Source organism: Betta splendens, chromosome 5, assembly GCF_900634795.4.
Source record: "Betta splendens chromosome 5, fBetSpl5.4, whole genome shotgun sequence".
Lineage (NCBI taxonomy): Eukaryota > Metazoa > Chordata > Actinopteri > Anabantiformes > Osphronemidae > Betta > Betta splendens.
The window spans coordinates 1687508-1704850 of record NC_040885.2 but is presented as its reverse complement, the minus strand read 5'-3'; the positions used below and the strand labels follow the sequence as shown (position 1 = coordinate 1704850).

The 17343-nt window shown below is 46.3% G+C and overlaps 3 long non-coding RNA genes across 5 annotated transcripts in view; 1 reads left to right on the top strand and 2 right to left on the bottom strand.

The window, feature by feature from the left end:
• Positions 1-17343, top strand: part of LOC114855072 (uncharacterized) — a 48062-nt gene that overhangs the window by 27934 nt on the left and 2785 nt on the right. The window contains exons 3-4 of the long non-coding RNA XR_003785861.3: positions 13400-13479; positions 14938-15140. This is a non-coding gene — a long non-coding RNA (uncharacterized LOC114855072). The remainder of the gene's footprint in view (positions 1-13399; positions 13480-14937; positions 15141-17343) is intronic.
• Positions 4136-9419, bottom strand: LOC114855075 (uncharacterized). Of its 2 annotated transcripts, XR_008694654.1 has the most exons (5): positions 9304-9419; positions 9109-9158; positions 5869-8949; positions 4713-4772; positions 4136-4390 (listed from the first exon to the last, which is right to left on the bottom strand). It is a non-coding gene; the product is annotated as an uncharacterized LOC114855075 (long non-coding RNA). The 2 variants fall into 2 exon arrangements; XR_003785863.3 differs by having other exon boundaries at positions 4713-8949.
• LOC114855073 (uncharacterized) lies at positions 9555-16701 on the bottom strand. 2 transcript variants are annotated; one of them, XR_005897772.2, is made up of 2 exons: positions 16587-16701; positions 9555-13430 (listed from the first exon to the last, which is right to left on the bottom strand). It is a non-coding gene; the product is annotated as an uncharacterized LOC114855073 (long non-coding RNA). The 2 variants fall into 2 exon arrangements; XR_005897771.2 differs by lacking the exon at positions 16587-16701 and adding an exon at positions 14873-15010.

The following is a 17343-nucleotide window of genomic DNA, read 5'->3' as shown; positions in this document are numbered from 1 at the left end:
TGGGCTCCTGCATTGCTTTACATTTCTACACTTCTTCTTCTTCTTGTCACATTTCCTCAGTCTCTTCCTCTCATTCATGAGCTGCAGTGTGTGTGTGTGTGTGTGTGTGTGTGTGTGTGTGTGTGTGTGTGTGTGTGTGTGTGTGTGTGTGTGTGTGTGTGTGTGTGTGTGTGTGTGTGAGTTAGTGAGACACTGGAACAGGGGAGCTCCGGCCATCTGTTGGAGCCTGTGAGCTTCACCTATTCACAGTCTCATAAAGGCAGAGGCACACAGAGGAGTAAGACAGAAAGGAAGGGGAGGAAACGAGGGATCAATCTTAATGCTGCAGGGGTGGGGAGGGACGGCGCAGGCTGGCATACACACCATATCCATCAGACTGGCACCTCCGAGGCGAGCTGGCGTGGACACGCCTGCTCGCTGGGTTCAGGAGATTCGGCTCAGCACATGGGCATGCGGATAGAAATCAATTTATACACAGGAGGACTAAATGCACACGTATGGGGGGAGTCACACGCACACAAATGCACAAAACCAATTGCCTCTTTCACAAGGCAAACAGGATCTATCAAGACGGATAATCCTACAAACTCAAAGAGACAAGGGTGTAAAGGACATGGGGACAATACGACAAACTCACAGCGATGCGCATATAACGCCTGGCCCGCGCTCCTCCATCAACGCCGACTTAAAGAATGTATTCCCGTTAGGTTCACGTCAGGTATTTCTCCCGAGTGCCAGTGTCACTTCCCATCGCTGACCGGGAAAGGAGAGGTGCAGCAGAGGGTGGAGGCATCCATCACTGTCCGTGCCACTCGTCCCGTGATGGATGCGCCTGTTTATCCCTTTCTGCGGGTTATTTAGATGCAGTCACAGCCAGAGAGATTAGTGATGGAGAACCTCTGCACCTCCTCGCCTCTCCTCCCTCCCCGTCTAATCAATAACACTCCTATCTGTAATCTACATTACAAGGTATTTCTCCATGGAAATTTGACGAAAGGGGAGAAGGAGAGATTAATTCCCACCCCCTCTCGGTGTTTTCAATTACAATGCCTGCAATGGATCACGTATCTGTCGGCGCGGCACACCACAATATCTGTGTCGCTGCGCAGAAGTCAAGTCGAGCTGCTGCGATAGAGCGCAGCGCGTTTTCCTCGCCGTGACTCTTCCTCGCATTTGCGAAGCAAAGTATTCCGAGGCGGAGATTTGCGTTGCATTCCGGAATAAAGAGGAGGGTATTTGCTGCTTTGACACCAGGCGCCTCCGACGCTAATGCAGCTTCTAAGTAAAATATTGTCATTCAGGACGCGCGGAACCATTGACCTTTTGGACGAGCAGATAAAACTGATTGAAATGAAACTTTTCCCTTTGCGTTGTGACGCCTGTAACTCCGGGCATGTTACATGACGGAGCCATCCAGCTGCGCCAACACACTGAATTACAGACAATGCCCCAGAGACGGCCATGTTTTTCCTGAGCAGTGACGACGTGCCAACACAGCAGCCCAATGACACCACTTTGGCGCATGCTTTATTCATGCGCTCACTCCCTCGCGCACACTTGGAGCTGTGTCATCCCTCTGACTTTCATGTGGGCTCACGTCAGCTGATGTATTCTCTTTCAAACCAAGGCATGCGAAGAGCGGAACCCCCCGGGAAAAGGGTCCTCGCCGGTTGTTTGTGACAGCGGGTTAATGTGGCTAAAGGCAGTGTACAGCGGAACATACATTAATGAAAATTTTGACAAGGTAGGAAACTTATAAATCCCAAGATCCTTCCCACAGGATGCTCCAGTGGGTGAAAGATAAGAGATGAACAACCTACACTAATTCACAACACTAAGTCTGCTTGAAGCTTTTAATGACGAGGTGGACAGGGTTCAGTGTGAGCTGACAGATGCATTTCCATGCCTTTCCATTCTCCCCTTACGGGAAACATTTTAATATTGTGCCCGATGGCTGCATGGCCTTATAAATAGGATGAGTAGCTGGTACATGAACAGGGTAAACTTCTGGGTGATGTCTCCCACCATCAGACAAATTCCCAAGGGGAAAAAAAAGAGAGAATGGCAAAGAAGGAGTAATGAGAAGGCTGCGTGGAAACAAGCTGCCTGATAGCAGAGCCAAATATCCACACCTTAAGAGAGCGGGAAGGCTACAGACCTTGTGGGGCGCGTCCGCTTTTTGTGTTTTCTGCTTCACTGGACACAAAACTTTTACACGGTAGTGACAAGGCAGGGGCATAAATAAGAATGATTCCAATTCTGGTATGAAAAGACAGCTATGTTCTATCCTGCTGAGATCTTGTCCTTGGCTCGGAGTGTGCTGTTGCAAATGAATTTATTCCTCTTGTGCAGTGTGTGTGTGTGTGTGTGTGTGTGTGCGCCAGGCTGATAAAAATATCCTGTGTCAGCTGGGTGTGCGTGAAGAGGGGCGAGCTCGGTGTAAATGAAGCAGACCTTCTCCTTGCAGCTCGTCCTATTGTATCGGTCTGGGCTGGTTGCTTCAAGGCTGAGCTCACCCTGCCACACATGCCTCCCCTCCTACCATGCTACCAATCCCCGGTTGTGTGTGTGTGTGTGTGTGTGTGTAAGTGGGTCCTTGAGACAGCTCTATATCACCATGGCTACGTTATGAAGAGAAACGGAGATAGGGAGAGGAACACAAAAAGGAATAGAAGGGTAGGAACCCAGGAGCTGACAGTGTGCGAACTCAAGGACACGGGATTGACAGAAGTGAGGACGGGAGAAGTCCTGAGACCGTGAAACAAGCCTCCTGAAAATAGCACAGTGGCACAGAGGCAGGTAGAATAGTTAAAAGGGCTATCTAACCCCTGAGCAAGTGGCTTCAAAGGGCGACGGACGCGTATCCACTCTATCACCCTGCGCAGCCTGTCACACGTCTGTGGGGTTCGTTAAAGTGCAACAGTCACACACACAAACATCAAAAAATTAAACATGCAACCGGAGGCATCCAGCCTTCTGTGTTAATTTTAAGTCAACATGCTTATTTCACTCGAGCTCCTGTGTGTCTCCTAATCGTAAAATAGTCAAATTTAAAAAAAGCAGAGGCTTTAAAAAAGGTTTCTGCCATTTCTGATTTCGAGTGTAATTGCTGGGCTGTCGGCCAAGGACGTTTTTCAGAAGAATCTCTGACTAGAACCTTGGCGATTAAACGTAAAATATCAAATTAAGTAAGTGGATTGAAGTTCCTTTTTCTTCTTACTTGTACAACAAACTTTAAATTTTCCCTCCATCGCTTTCCTGATAGAGTTTGCAGTGAGGGGGAATTTTATTTTTTTTGAGTTATAGAGTTACTGTGAACCTGACAAGGACAAATAAAAAAGTCAGATATGAAGACAGACACAAAGCCGAGGGGAAAAAGGCGGCCTAGTTGCATATATCGAGCTCTTCCACATCTTATACAGGATTCTGAGTATCTCATGCATTCACATTAAAAAAAGTAAATGTCAGACTTGCCTGTACTTAAAAATGCCACGACGCATAACAAAAGTTGAACTGACACCGTCACACAATCTGCGAAGCGCAAAAATAAATTGAATCGTGCTTCTATTTTTGGAACACTGTCAGTAAATCCCACCAAAGGACTAAAACCAGCAATGTTCTTCACTGTAAAATCAAATACGATCTTTGGCTTTTTTGTCTGGGCTGCAGACCTTCAATGCAAAACTAGTTTATGCTGCACTTCCTGTCTTGCTGTAACAGCAGCCAAGAAGACGACTTAGGAAGAAGACGACCTCATGCATAACTCACTAATCACTTGGATGAGTTTCACCTTTTTGTTTCACCTCAGTATTTCAGACCTGATCCATCAGAGCTACTGTATCTTCTATCATGTGAACTGGACTTATTGGATTTCTGTTCAGAGTTTGTTGGATCAGACGTCTGTGTTGAACTGTACAACCAACAGCATTGCGCTTTCTATGCTTTCATTGCTTCCCTGCCATGTTGTGGGACGTACCATCTACTGAAGTCTGGTGAACTGTGGCCAAAAGCAAAGTTAGACAGAATGTTTGACTGGGTTTAGCTTCAGTGCAGAGGGAGGTTTGATTCGCCACTTGCTAGACTTTTAGTTAGACCTATCTTCATGCTGGTTCTCACAAAGCTAAAAAATGCAAAAGAATAAATGTTGTTCAATGCTTGAAAGAATTCTGGGATCACCGACTCATTCCATGCTTTAAATAGGTCGATCAAATGGATGATGCTTCCTACTCCTATCAATGCTTACAGATTTGAAATGGAGCCGCAGAGAAAGAGAAGCTCTGTTTGGAAACATTTTAATTGCCAGAATATTATCTAGAATGTGTGTGATACAGTCCAAGAAAAATCAACAGAGAGAAAAATCAATGGCCTTTTCCATTATGAAGTTTTTGAGCTGAAAGAAAATGAAAATATAAAAGCACATAGGTTTATAGTGAGGAGGATGTGATGTTACAAATCACACTGATTAACCAGTTTTAACAATTAGCAGTGTTTTGGTCACATTTGCAAACTAAAGCTTAACTGCAGTTTAATTTTCTAAGTAACGCTCCCAAGCTGCAGCTTGACTGACATCTCACACGGTTTGTATCATGCCTTGTTAGTACAAAACAGTTCCACATTGATTTCGTGTATCCTCCGTCTGCCAAATCAGTGTGCATTAGTACATGATGTATTAGCACATAGTAATTAGAACGGGGACACCCTGCCAGTCTCACCATGTTGTTTGATCTTCAGCTGGCAGAGGGAGGAGTGCTCTGGAAGGAACAGATCTTTCACTGGAATGAAAAATCACTTTGATTTAAATGACAACTGCCTTGATTTTAAAAGCAGGTAAATGAATAAACGGAAATTCTAAACCGGTGATACATTTATGATTTGTGTAATTACTGCGGAAATAAATCCCAGTCCCTTTAAAGTTGTGCTTTGTTCTGTTTATTTTTATATATATATAAAAAGGTTGGATTAAATCAAAAGTTGAATGTGACATTTTATGACAAATCTTATCTGCGCTGAAGGATCTGCAACCAGACTGAAATGCAGTTATACTGTCTGTCGAGCGGAAAAGGCATAAATGTAAAAAGTCAGCTGGGTTTGAACTGCCTGGATGAGTCGTATGCACTACAAGCACGCACACTGCAAAGGTTGTAGAAATGTTATCAGACTGTGGGATCCACAGATCAAAGAGCATCCTTCTCCATCGCTGTCTGGAGTCCTGAGGAACACAACCCAGGCAGGGCGAGAGCCAGCCTCACATCTCAGGCTAATTAGCCGAAACTCACTTCACACCATGTGATTCTCCATTTCGAAAGCACAGAGACTCAGTATATCTGCCACACTTGTCGGTTTGTCAAACCCCAGAGTGCCTTATAATTATAATATGGATAAATACAACATAATATACATTTGCATACACTTCCTTGGGGTACACGCACAACCTTTGGTCTATCTATTATTATTATTCACCACAAGCGTTCCAGTATAAGAGTCAAAGCAGGACCTTCTGTACAGACACACCTTAGTGAAGTGCACACAGCCTCCCAATCCCAGCTTCGAGTGGAGTGAGACAAGGACCTGAATTATAAATTAAGGGGCTTTAAACGCCTATGTAGATTAGCAAGCGGTCAGGTTTGGCGTCCTCAATAATTAATTACTTGTTTGTGCCTTCGTCTTTTTTGTTTGGCTCTCTGCAAACAAATGCTGGCATGTAATCAGGAGCTGAGAGGCTGTGACGAGAATGGGACCGAATGAAATCAAACAGAAAGGTCAGTGCCGCAAGGGCGCATTTTCATTGTGTTCTGCGTTTGTCAGTCGTAGGGAGGCTGTGGTGAGCTGGCGTTATATTTAGTTAGGTAAAATAGGTGTGTTTAATACCTGTGAGAATGAAAGTCAGACCCCTGGTGCTTATTGCAGCCCTCTGGCCATCTCTGCACGGCTGCCCTGGTATAACCCCTGTAAGCAAACTCAAGACAAGGGGGAAGATGAAATAGCATCTCCCTCACCCCTCGGTGGAGCAAAATGATGAATTGTGTTAAATCCTATTTGGCACCTCGTATAAGAAAAGCTAGATTATGCCAGCAACGCAAAAAGCAGGAAGAAAAAGCTGATGCAGACAGAGCAGAGAGCGGCCTATTAGAAAAATGGTCCCGTCTGCCTATCTGTCCGGCCCGGGTGACACCTTGCCCCTTAATGAGCCGTCTGTAGTCAAACGGGAGAAATAGCAGCACAATGAATTACCAGGCTCATCACATTCTGTTTGCCTCCACTCAGACACGGCTGAGTAATCTTTGTATCTGGCCCCGCACCATCCAGAATGAGATGCTGTCAAATCACATTCTGCAATCTTTGGGGTCATTTGCATAACTATGTTCGATGTTTGCAACCAAAGTGGCGACATGTTTCTTCTTCAGTTAATTAGATTTCGGAATTAGTTTTCCAAAAACAAAGAAATAAGACGACTTCTCCTCCGCTTGGTCTTCCATCCCCATTTGGGAATGACAAGATAAACTTGTGTGTGAGGGGTAATTGCGTGGCATTGTTGGCATCAGAGCTGGAGAGAAGGTATTTTTGCAGTTAGGGAGCTAACACTATATTCCAATTTCAGTCTGTTTAGCATGCAGGGCCTGAACTGTTCCCTCTGACATGGCAAACCTCATTAAGATAGAGCAAACTAATTCACTTGAGGATGAAAGCTAATTCTTCATATCTTTTTTTCTTGAAGGTATTGAGCCAAGCTGAAGTTGGGTCTTTGGGGGATACACACAAGGAAGGAAGGGCTTTTTCACCCGCGCTAATCATAACACGTTTACTGTAGATTAAAGACACAAACGCAGAGGATGTTACCTTAAGATACCTTTGAACCGGTGCTGTCGGACACGGAGAGAGAAAAAACCCCGCAATGGACAAAACTGTGGAGGGGCCGCGCATGTGTGCGGCGTGGGATCAGTTAGGAGCCGATAAAGTGCAGCTAACCTTTCATGAGGCGTAGGAGGAAGTGGGGAAGGGGGCCGAGGAAGAAAGGGAAGGAGAGGAGAGGGAAAAGGACGAAAGGGTAGGTGCAACGGGCAGACATCCATTCAGCGAGCGCTCAGCATGGGATGTGGCATTTACAAAGAACGGCCAAATGCCATGGCAATTAATCAGGGCCATGAATGCCAGCTGTATCAATACCCCTTGTAAACGCTGGCCACAAGGGTGCGTGTGCACACCCCCACACCCACCCCCCCACACACACAAATGCACCAAAATAGACCTACACCTTTCTGTTTGCATGGGAAGATGCTGCCTGGATAAAGCACCACGGCCTCATCTCACAATAGCTTGTTACTAACCTTGATATCACTTCTGCGTCTCGAACTAGGACACACACACACAGGAATGGAATGAATATATCACTTACACAATCACAGAGCAAGGCCTGGGAGATGGCACACATTTCACTCTGCAGGGAGTTGCAAATTGCTTTTGAATAACCAAGGTCTAATTGACAGGAAAAGAATGCGCTGTCACTTTGCGAGCTAGACTGTCATTAACACATTTTTCATTTTGTACGTGCTCCAAGGCATTGTTGTTTTGTTGGCCTCCATCCCTCCCTGGCGCAGTGAATATGTTTTAAAATGATTTCGAGCAGAATGTTGTTAGCTGCACAACGCTCCCCGAGGGGAACGGAACACGAGAACAATTGGCTCATTAGAAGCAGAAACCTTTCAAACCACAATATGGCTGAGACGCACTCAGAGGAGAGACAAAGTCAGAAAGTGAAGAGCACAGATGGATGGCGCGATTGAAAGGGAGACGCAGGCATCACAACACGACAGCGGGAACCTTGTGTGCGATGTGCGCCCGGCCCCGCGTGCGAATGAGAAATCTGCTGCTGAGACGAGGTGAATTTATAAGAATCCTTCCTATTAGGAGGGTGTGGAGCGCTGTGTTATGCATAATTAGATTACAGTAATCTAATTATCATGTGTACTACCAAGCTCTGTTAGAGGATAAATCCACTGCAGTGTTAAAGCGTATTCAAAAGTTAGAAGCCGCAACGGTAGAACCACTGACAGCTGAAATAAACAAATTACAGTAGTATTTGTAAAACATAATTGTGGATATTTATGAAAATGTGACAATGGAGACGTACTGTATGAAGAGGTCACAGGTCATCCTGGTTCATGAGTACAGCTTTTGGTCAAGCTTTGACTGATATGATTTAGAACATAACAAACGACAGATTACTTCACGACAGGCGAGTGGGGGGACACACGTTGACCCACGTCCGCCTCCAAAAAGTGCATTAGGTACGCACAAGCAACACAACTACAACAGAGTCACATCGGAGCCACAGAAGACGAAGGCTTGGAGGAATGAATCACATCTTAGCTCACACCACGAGCTCGCATTTGTCTTAGTATTGTCACTCTGGGAAAGATATAGCACCAGAGTGAGTAATGGGAGGACGCCAAGCCATGACATGTTGCTATCTACCTGAGACGTGTCGCAGACCAAGCACAGCTCCTTAGAAGCAGCATGACCTCATGGGACCAACTCCTTCACGCCAGGACAAAGTGCCAGGCGAATATCAAGGAGGGTGAACAGGGCAGGACAGGAAAGGACGACGGTGACACTAAATTCAGGATGTTCCCTTGCAGATCTTGATCCAGAAAGTAACAAATGAGTCACATCACGGGTTTGTGAGTCACCTGAGCTCCTGTTTCTCATACTGCAATCTAGTGTTTTTCTGCTTGTGATACTACGGAATTTCTCTCAATTTAGGCGATTAGGTTCATTAGTTGGTCAGAATCCGTCCTCAAGCCCTTTATAATCAGTATAATATCTACTATGCTGAGCCTGAGCGATAATATCTGCTTGTTTACGAAGCTATCGAGGCGTTCACTGACCTGTGTGTGTGAGACAGAGATGCGTACAGATCAGAGGAACAGAGAGCATCTCCGGTCTGCCTCTCTTTAATGAGAGAGAAAAGGCAAAGACAGCTGTTGAGGTTCCCAGTGTTTTGTTCAGAGATTAGTGTAATGTTTTCCAGGACACATTATATATAATTCATTGAGACTGAAACATCAAACATCACTCACTCGCCTATTAATATCACATTTACAGACTTACAGTGGAGGCTGATGAAAGTCTTCCTCTGTCTGTCTTCATGTGTGACACAACTGCAAACACAAACATGAGATTAATAAAATCTGCTTGATTATTGATTATTGGTACTGTGGACGTTTTTAAACCGTTTTAAAACACGTTTCTCTGTTAATCTAAGCAAGAATACAGACACGTGAACACACCCGTGCTTCATCTTACCTGGTGTAGTACATTACAGTACGTCTGTCTGTGTTTATACGTGTATTAAACCTAGCTTAATATTAGCATTGGCTATTTCGCAGCGACATCTGTTGACTCTTATCGGTATCAGCGCCCGTCCACCTTCAAATGTAATAATAATAATAATAATAATAATAATAATAATAATAATAATAATAATAATAATAATAATAATAATAATAATAATAATAATAATAATAATAATAATAATAATAATTAATACGAATAGATTTACATTTTTACATTACATTTAATTAAATATTATTGCAAAAGTCTTTCGGTTTTTTATTAAAAATAAAAAAGATTCCAGCAAATAAAACGATGTAATAATGGGAAATAAAATAAATCAGTAAATGTTTTCGTCTTTTGTTAAATTTCTCTATATGTGTACATAAACCATTTTACCACAGCAGAGGGCGCCAGTGGTTTGGTTTATGTTGACAGTCTGTTAACAAATCGACGACATGGTTGTGATGTAGTTGACTGAGTGGTGAATTGACAGAACAAGGTGTGCAGACTAATCATTGCAGAAATCATTACAACATTAATCAGTAACTCTTTTGTTATTTTGTTATGTAATGCTTAAATTACTTAAAATCAAAGCCGATTTTGTGCAGAATTCAGTCAACGTTCTTGATTTATTATTAGAATTGTTTTATTAGAATGAATCATTTGTTAATTAAATTGCCAAAGATACAAACAACCCTTAATTAATGTAACATTAATGTAAATAATTTAAAATCTTTATTGAAATCACAAACGAAAAATCAAATCCCTATAGGTCATTTAGAATGGTTTAGAATCAAATAAAACCACATAGGATTGTTTTCCTAATCACCCAAAAGTCTATCACCACAACTATAAATGTTTCATCACTGGAGAATAAATTACTTCCTTTGTTTATAATGTGTATTGATCACATTAACAAAAGTGACCTTTGGATGTGAAACCTTGGTTCAAGTAGATCAGTATGACAAACACTGATCTACTCATCATAGCTGGAAAGCACTGGGTGTAAATGAGACATGTCAGAGGTGTCTGACATTCATTGCCCTGGAGGGCTGGAGGGGGGGATTACACAAACTCATGCAGGAGCTGCAGAGAGCAGGAGAGAGAGCACCGATATTAACCTGTATCAGCTGTCTCTGAGTCAACAACAGGGATCTGTGTTGACTTTTCATTATTTCCCAGAGGCGCTGAGCTTCTGGCCGGGACACGTCATACGCCTGAACAGCACATCGTCATGTTCTACGTTAGCGTTCCACTGTTTAGTGCTGAAACCCACTGTTACCATTAAGACCAAATGACACTAGTGGTGAGGATGGAGCCTTAGCGAGTGAAACACCATCCTGCACCAGAGAGAGCAGGTCATGGTCTGTTCAAATCTGTCTCTGATAATTGTTGTTGTGATGACCAGTGGAGCTGTTATTACTGGCATTAGTGTGAGGGAGCCAAGCTGCTTTCGCTGTCACAGGCAAAGTGAGAAGCCAGATGCTTGTAGTTCCAGATAGATCATGTGCGCAGGCAATAGAGAGGTAGAAAATGTTATCATTTATGCTGATGTTGAACTCATTGAATCAAACTAAGAACAACCATGAGGAGAAAAAGAGGGAAGTTCAATGAGAGGTCAAGTGCCACCTGCAGGCAGTTTAGGACGCAGTAAAATAAACTCTAGACAGTTTGTTAAAAGCCAGGTTAACACGGAAGGTGACCAACGCCAAAGCCTGTTCCTCCACCACAAACAGGTCCACACATACAAGTGAAGACACTCCCAGCAGAATGTGCAACAATAATCTCTATTTTGATATCATCCAGTTGAGTCAGTGCAGGAACAACAATTCTTCTTTCACCTGTCGTTCTGGTCTGGTTCTGCCTGACAAGGCGTGACCGCTGACGGAGCTCACCTTTTCACCCGGCCTCCCCCATTCAAAGTCCAAGACAGTGTTTGACCCAATGTAATAATATGCAACGCAATAATAAAGAGTAAAAAATAAATAACAAGAGAGGAGCGTGTGAAACTCAAAACACGCAAACATGTAGATGCTAAAACGCTGAAAAGGAAAGAATTAGAAGAATTACAGCGAACGATCTCACTGTTACACAATATTTATGTGGGTTACGAAGATGAGGTAATCCTACACATCATCATGAGCCACTGGTCACACGGGATCAGCCAAAACCCCAGAGTCCTGCAGCGCTACTCATCGCGTTAGTCGTCCTTCCACAAGTTTAAGTGGTTAAAGTCAGGCAGATGATACATCAGTATTCACCCTCTACTGCAGAGCAACCATTAGTTTTGTTATCAACACATTACCTGACCTTATCAGTGCTTTGTTGTATGAAGGTTTGTGTTTGTCTAAGTGAGCACAAACGCACTTGACACCGGTCCAGCTGCACCACAACTGCCGCCGAGCCTGTCCCAGCGGGGCGTCCGGCCCGTGTTGACAGCGCCGTTGCCCCACGCGACGCCGGATGATTCACACAATGTTTTGCCAGTCTGCGGGCCTCAACACACACCAGCGCACACGCCTCTCCATCCAGCCATCCGGCCGGTGGCTCATTGTGCAACGGCAAGACACCCAGGCTCTCTTTAGCTTGGCAGCCCCGCAAGTACACAACGCGCGTGTTTGTTGTGCAACATACGGCCGTGACAAAGACCGGCGTGATTCAGCACTTAGCCGTGAAACAACAAAGCCGTCGGGCTGCCTGCGTTGCAGTAAATCACTCGGCATTAAGGTGTCTTTGCGGCTGTCACCACCGCTGTGTTGTTGTTGAAAAGTCAAAATGCCTCCGCCGAAAACCTAAAACAGCAGATTGCACTCTGACATCACGCTGTGTCATCATCGCACTGGGAGCGCTGGTGGAGAACTCTGCTGCATGTTCCCCCGGCGGCGCCGACGCGCGGTTTAGGAGCAGAGAGCTGAGGTCACCTGCAGCGAAGCGCTCGCCCTGCTGTCCGTCACGCTCCCTCCCCGTCGTATCCGATGCCTGCGCCTGTTCTCTCGCCCCTCGTAGAAACAACACAAAACGCCGGGGTGGGAACCAGAGCTGACACAGGTGCCGAGAGGATGTGCACGGCTCCACCACAGTGAAACGTGAGGCGCCGAGGACCATTCGGAGCAGCGGCGCCGCTTCTTCTAATGGCTTCCAGAGAAGGCAAACACCAAGCGGGGCCGTCCAGATGTTTTCTTTCTTTCTCCGCTTCTTTCTCCGCTTCTCCCGAAAATGAATATTACCTTGTTCGACTCAAGCAGCCGGATAATTTGTTCCATTTGAAGGGGAGGGGGGGGGGGGGCAGTCCGGCGACAGGCGGCCGAGCGGCCGCACAGGTTCGGGCCTTGTTGGAGAGTATCGTATAGCTGCCTTTTACGAGCTGTTTAGCACCGGAGAGCTGAACGCAGCCATTTATTCCACAGCGTGAACGCGATGGGGCGAGGATGGCAGTAAAAAACACCCGTGTTCATTACTGGGAGAGGAAATCAGGCAACATGGAAAGAAAGAGAGGTTCCTATTTGTCTGTGGTAAATGAAACCGACGCCCGACACTGTTGTGACTGTGCTCGTTTGCCAAGGGGGAAAACCTGATGCATTGTTTACTGCCTGAGAAAAGTCAAAATGGCCACCGTCAGGCAAACGATGACTCCGCACATCCCTCCATCCTATAATCCATCCTGTGCAACGACAGACATGTGTCTGTTTGCACAGTGTGGCCTCTACTGTGAAGACAATAAGTTCCTTTATGTGATGCACATCCAGGATAATGGGAGAAGCTGTATGTGTTTCTGAGATCAAGCCAGAGACAATGTGTATGTGCGTAGTGTGTGTGTGAATACATGAAGTAGCATGTTTATTACACGGCTGTTTATTATGTATGTCAGAAGCAATATGTTTATATGACCCCTCTGTGGCTCAGGAGCCTGAACCTCGGTTCCTTGAAAGATCACGGGACGGAGACTTCCCCTGTGAACACTTAGGCTTTGGCTTTCGGAGAGAGAGGAATAACAATCCCCTCCATGATGCTTTCCACATGCTTTCCATGACGCTGACTCGTCCCTTTTTTTTCCTTCCCCGACTAGTTTGCTCTGCATCAGACGTGTTGGAGGCTGGCTAGAGAGAGAAAGAGGAAGAGACAAGAGTAAAAGAGAGAAGAAAGAAAGTGAGTGGGAGAGAGGAAAAAGTGAGAACCGATCTTAAACTTGAATTGAGCCCCAGCAGCTACACAAACAGTGGATGAAGGGCAGAGGAGCAGCTGAGGCAGAGGGATGGATGGATGGATGTGGATGTGGATGTGGATGTGGAGAGGGAAGGAGGGAGGGAGCGAGGCACTCGGCAGAGCCGCTCAGTCTAGACTCCAGATGTGCAGCAGCAGCAGTGCGGCTGTTTTGGCCCCCACCAGGCTGCTCTGGGAGTATCCCCAGCACATGTCCCCACGCTGCCTGTAAATCAGCCCAGCCAGGCCTCAGGCAGCACCACAGCCACAAAACTCATCCACCCCGACCCCCAAAAGAGACTGGCCAGCGACAGACAGACGCCGACGAGCCCACTGTGCCGCATTACGCGTGTAACAGCCTCCCTCCCTGCCCGTATGAGGGCGGGTTGAACGTTTCCACACCTTTTTTTTTAACCTTCGACTTCCTTTTAAGGCATTCATGTGTGGATGCCCACCAGTGGACAGCTTGTTGCCATAAACACTGTCTTCTCCACAGACACAGACCCTCTGCTGCTCTGCCTCCTAGTCTCACTGGCACCAGGGCATTGCTTCAATAACACACAGCTTCATCCACGACAGAGCGCGTTCGCACAATTACAGATTCCTGCTGGATGTGTGTGTGTGTGTGTGTGTGTGTGTGTGTGTGTGTGTGTGTGTGTGTGTGTGTGTGTACTTTCCCATCAGTGTGCTCAACACATAATTAGACGTTATACTGGGAGGCCCCCATATATAGTAAGCAATGCACACCACAAACATGCACTTAAAACCAGATTTCTTATTGTACTCCATCAGATCAGAATGAAGTATTTTAACAGGGGGAAAAAGTCTTTGAGTGGGTCACGGGGCAGCATTCAACACATCCAGGTCCACACTAGCAGAGGAGCAAGAGGAGGCCCTTTATGTGTGTGTGGGTGTTTCCAAACCAATCCCATAGTATTGTGTAAAGTGCCAAAGTCAACGCTTCACTCAGCTGTTCAAACAGGCAGCGTGGAAGCACTGGAGCTGTGTTTAAGGTGAACATCCTCTGAACAAACAGGTGAACACAGAGGAAAAATGTGGAGATCACAATGTTGCTGTGTGTGTGTGTGTGTGTGTGTGTGTGTGTGTGTGTGTGTGTGTGTGTGTGTGTGTGTGTGTGTGTGTGTGTGTGTGTGTGTGTGTGTGTGTGTGAACAGGTGAGCAACTCATTTTTTGTAGCAGGAGCACACAAACAAGTCAGTGAAACAATGCGCACGCACACACAGACACACAGACACAGACACAGACACAGACACAGACACACACACACACACACACACACACACACAAATCCCAGCTGATCCTCCTTACTCTTACTCACAGGGAGCGTGTGACACCCTCCGTGGTTGTTCAAACATCTTGATTATGGTCTTCTTTATCTCGCAGACACACAAGGTCCCGGCGCCTTTAACGGGACGCCGCAGGGAAAAACAGCTGACAGTCCCTGGAATGCTCCTGGACATGTGAGGTTAACTGGGCTTTAACCTCAGCACCGTGGGAGGGCAGCGCTGCTGTAACACTGTAGACCCACAGCTGGACGCTCATCGGAGGCTCACATTGGACAACGACTCTAAGACTCAGCAATCACAGTGAGATTTACATGCACCGCTGTTTGGGTGAACCTTCAGTAGGCCACGACATGATGAGGCAGCAGACCCAGCCCAGCTGAAGTTAAGAACTCATTTACCAACTCCATATTTCTGTTCAAAAAGTCCAACTAGATCGAAACTGTGACCCAAACACACACATCCCATCCCCGTCCTCCAAAGCCTCCATCTTGTACCACTAGGGGGCCTTCTCCACCATCTAAGATCCTCCTGGGGTCTCCAATAGAGTCAGTGTGTCTGCGTGTGTGACTGTCTGTTAGCATGCACATATGAGCAGCCCTGATTGGGAGTGCGGGGGAGTGCAGGACACAAGGCAGTCAGTCAGAGAGGGCCCTTGGCCGGCTTAGTTAATTAGTAGCAGGGCCAGGCCACAAACAGGCCAGTGAAGCAGCCGCCTGGCCAGCAGCCACCATGTGAAACGGCTGGAGGGGGGAGCGTCCTGCCGACGTTGCAGATAGAGCCGTTCAAAGAGCTTATCTGAGGCCGTCTGGCCTCGCCTTTATCTGATCTGACCTCAGCTCATACGCCTCCTGTTACATTAGGTTTCATCCAGTGCAGCGTGTGCAAGAGGTGCTGGAATCTGGTTCTAACGCTGAACGCATGGGTTGGACGTCAGCGAGGCCAATGTGAGATCACAGTGTTGCGGTACCACAGTAAAACCGAGGCCGGGGGGGGGGGGTCACATCATCCACAGGTACGCTCACTGCTACCAAAAATGTGAAATAGTTTAAGCGTACGTTTGGCCGCTGATTTATGACGTGATTTATGAGAAAGTTACTGAGGCACGTTCTGTGGCCTGAGCTGGATGAGTCCACAAATGTGTTTCTGCTTAAGTTCAAGGAGTCGAGCGCAAACGTGAACGGAGAGCGGTCAGCGTTTAAGATGCTGTGCTTCCACCAGCCTGCCGAGCTCTGCGCGAGCACTTGTTCGGCAAGTGATCATTTATTTTCTATTATATGCTAATAAGCAGTGTTGCATCTTTCAAATGAGCCGCTGCACAGCAATTACGCACCCACTCCAAGCGCTCTCTCTCCTGGCACCAGCTGACTGTGGGCAGGGACAAACAATTCAGAGACAATTTAGCTACAATGCTGCGGTAATTGTTGTTGCCCACTGTCTCCCCCAGGGGTGACCCCTCACTTCCCCAAACACAAACACATGCAGATACAGATGCACATACTCACACACATTAGCACACAGTGTTGACACAGCTTCAGCAGGGACACCTCCCTCTACACCGTGACCCCCCCTCCCCCCCATGCCTTCTTGATCCCTCATTCCACCGTCCCTCCCTACACACACACACACACACACACACACACACACACACACACACACACACACACACACACACACACACACACACACACACACACACACACAGGGCTGTTTGGTGGAGATCAGAAGCCCAGCTCAGAGGCCCCACACCTGGGCATGTTTGCGGAGGAAGCGGGCCCTGGGCGGGCTGCGCTCCATGCGCCTGTCGACTGGCTCCACCAAGTCTGGCCAGCTGTGCTCCTGGCCTGGCCTCGCGCTGTGGGGGCTGTGCAGCTGGGAAAGGCATGTTTCCCAAAAGAGGAGAAAAAAAGGCCGGGGAAGGGAGGAGGGAGGGAGGACACGGGGAAAAGAGAGAAAAAAAGGCCTTTAGGTTATTTTGAGCTCATTACACATTCATCCCTGAGCTCTCCTAAAGCATCTCCTTTTATATGAAAAAGCCACTCTAGGCTAAGCTGTTAATACCTTGGAAGTGTTTGAATTCATTATTTTTATGATCATATCGCGCCGGTTAAAGTAGAAAAATAAAAGTTTGGTGCAACAAATAATCAAGTTGAAGCTTTTCTTTGGAGACAAAAGTCGCGTGTATTTGATGACACAGTCATTTTCTCAGCTGTAAATGACACTTATGCAGGATTTTTGGCTGCCAATTCCTTTTTAGATAATTGGGGCAGCTGTTAGTACTTTATAGTGTTTCCCGATTACTGCCATAAATAAAATTTGCTGCTGACGAAGGAACTTGATTGTTTCATGTAGTGACAAAGAAATTATGAACAAGCTGGATTTGTGTTGTATTACCAAGGCGAAAATAGAAGTGTTGAATTTGGACGTGTGGCCTCGTTGCGACACCTTCTACACTTTCACCGGTATCTGCTGTTTCAGATGTCGCCTCTTCCTGTGTGTGTACTTA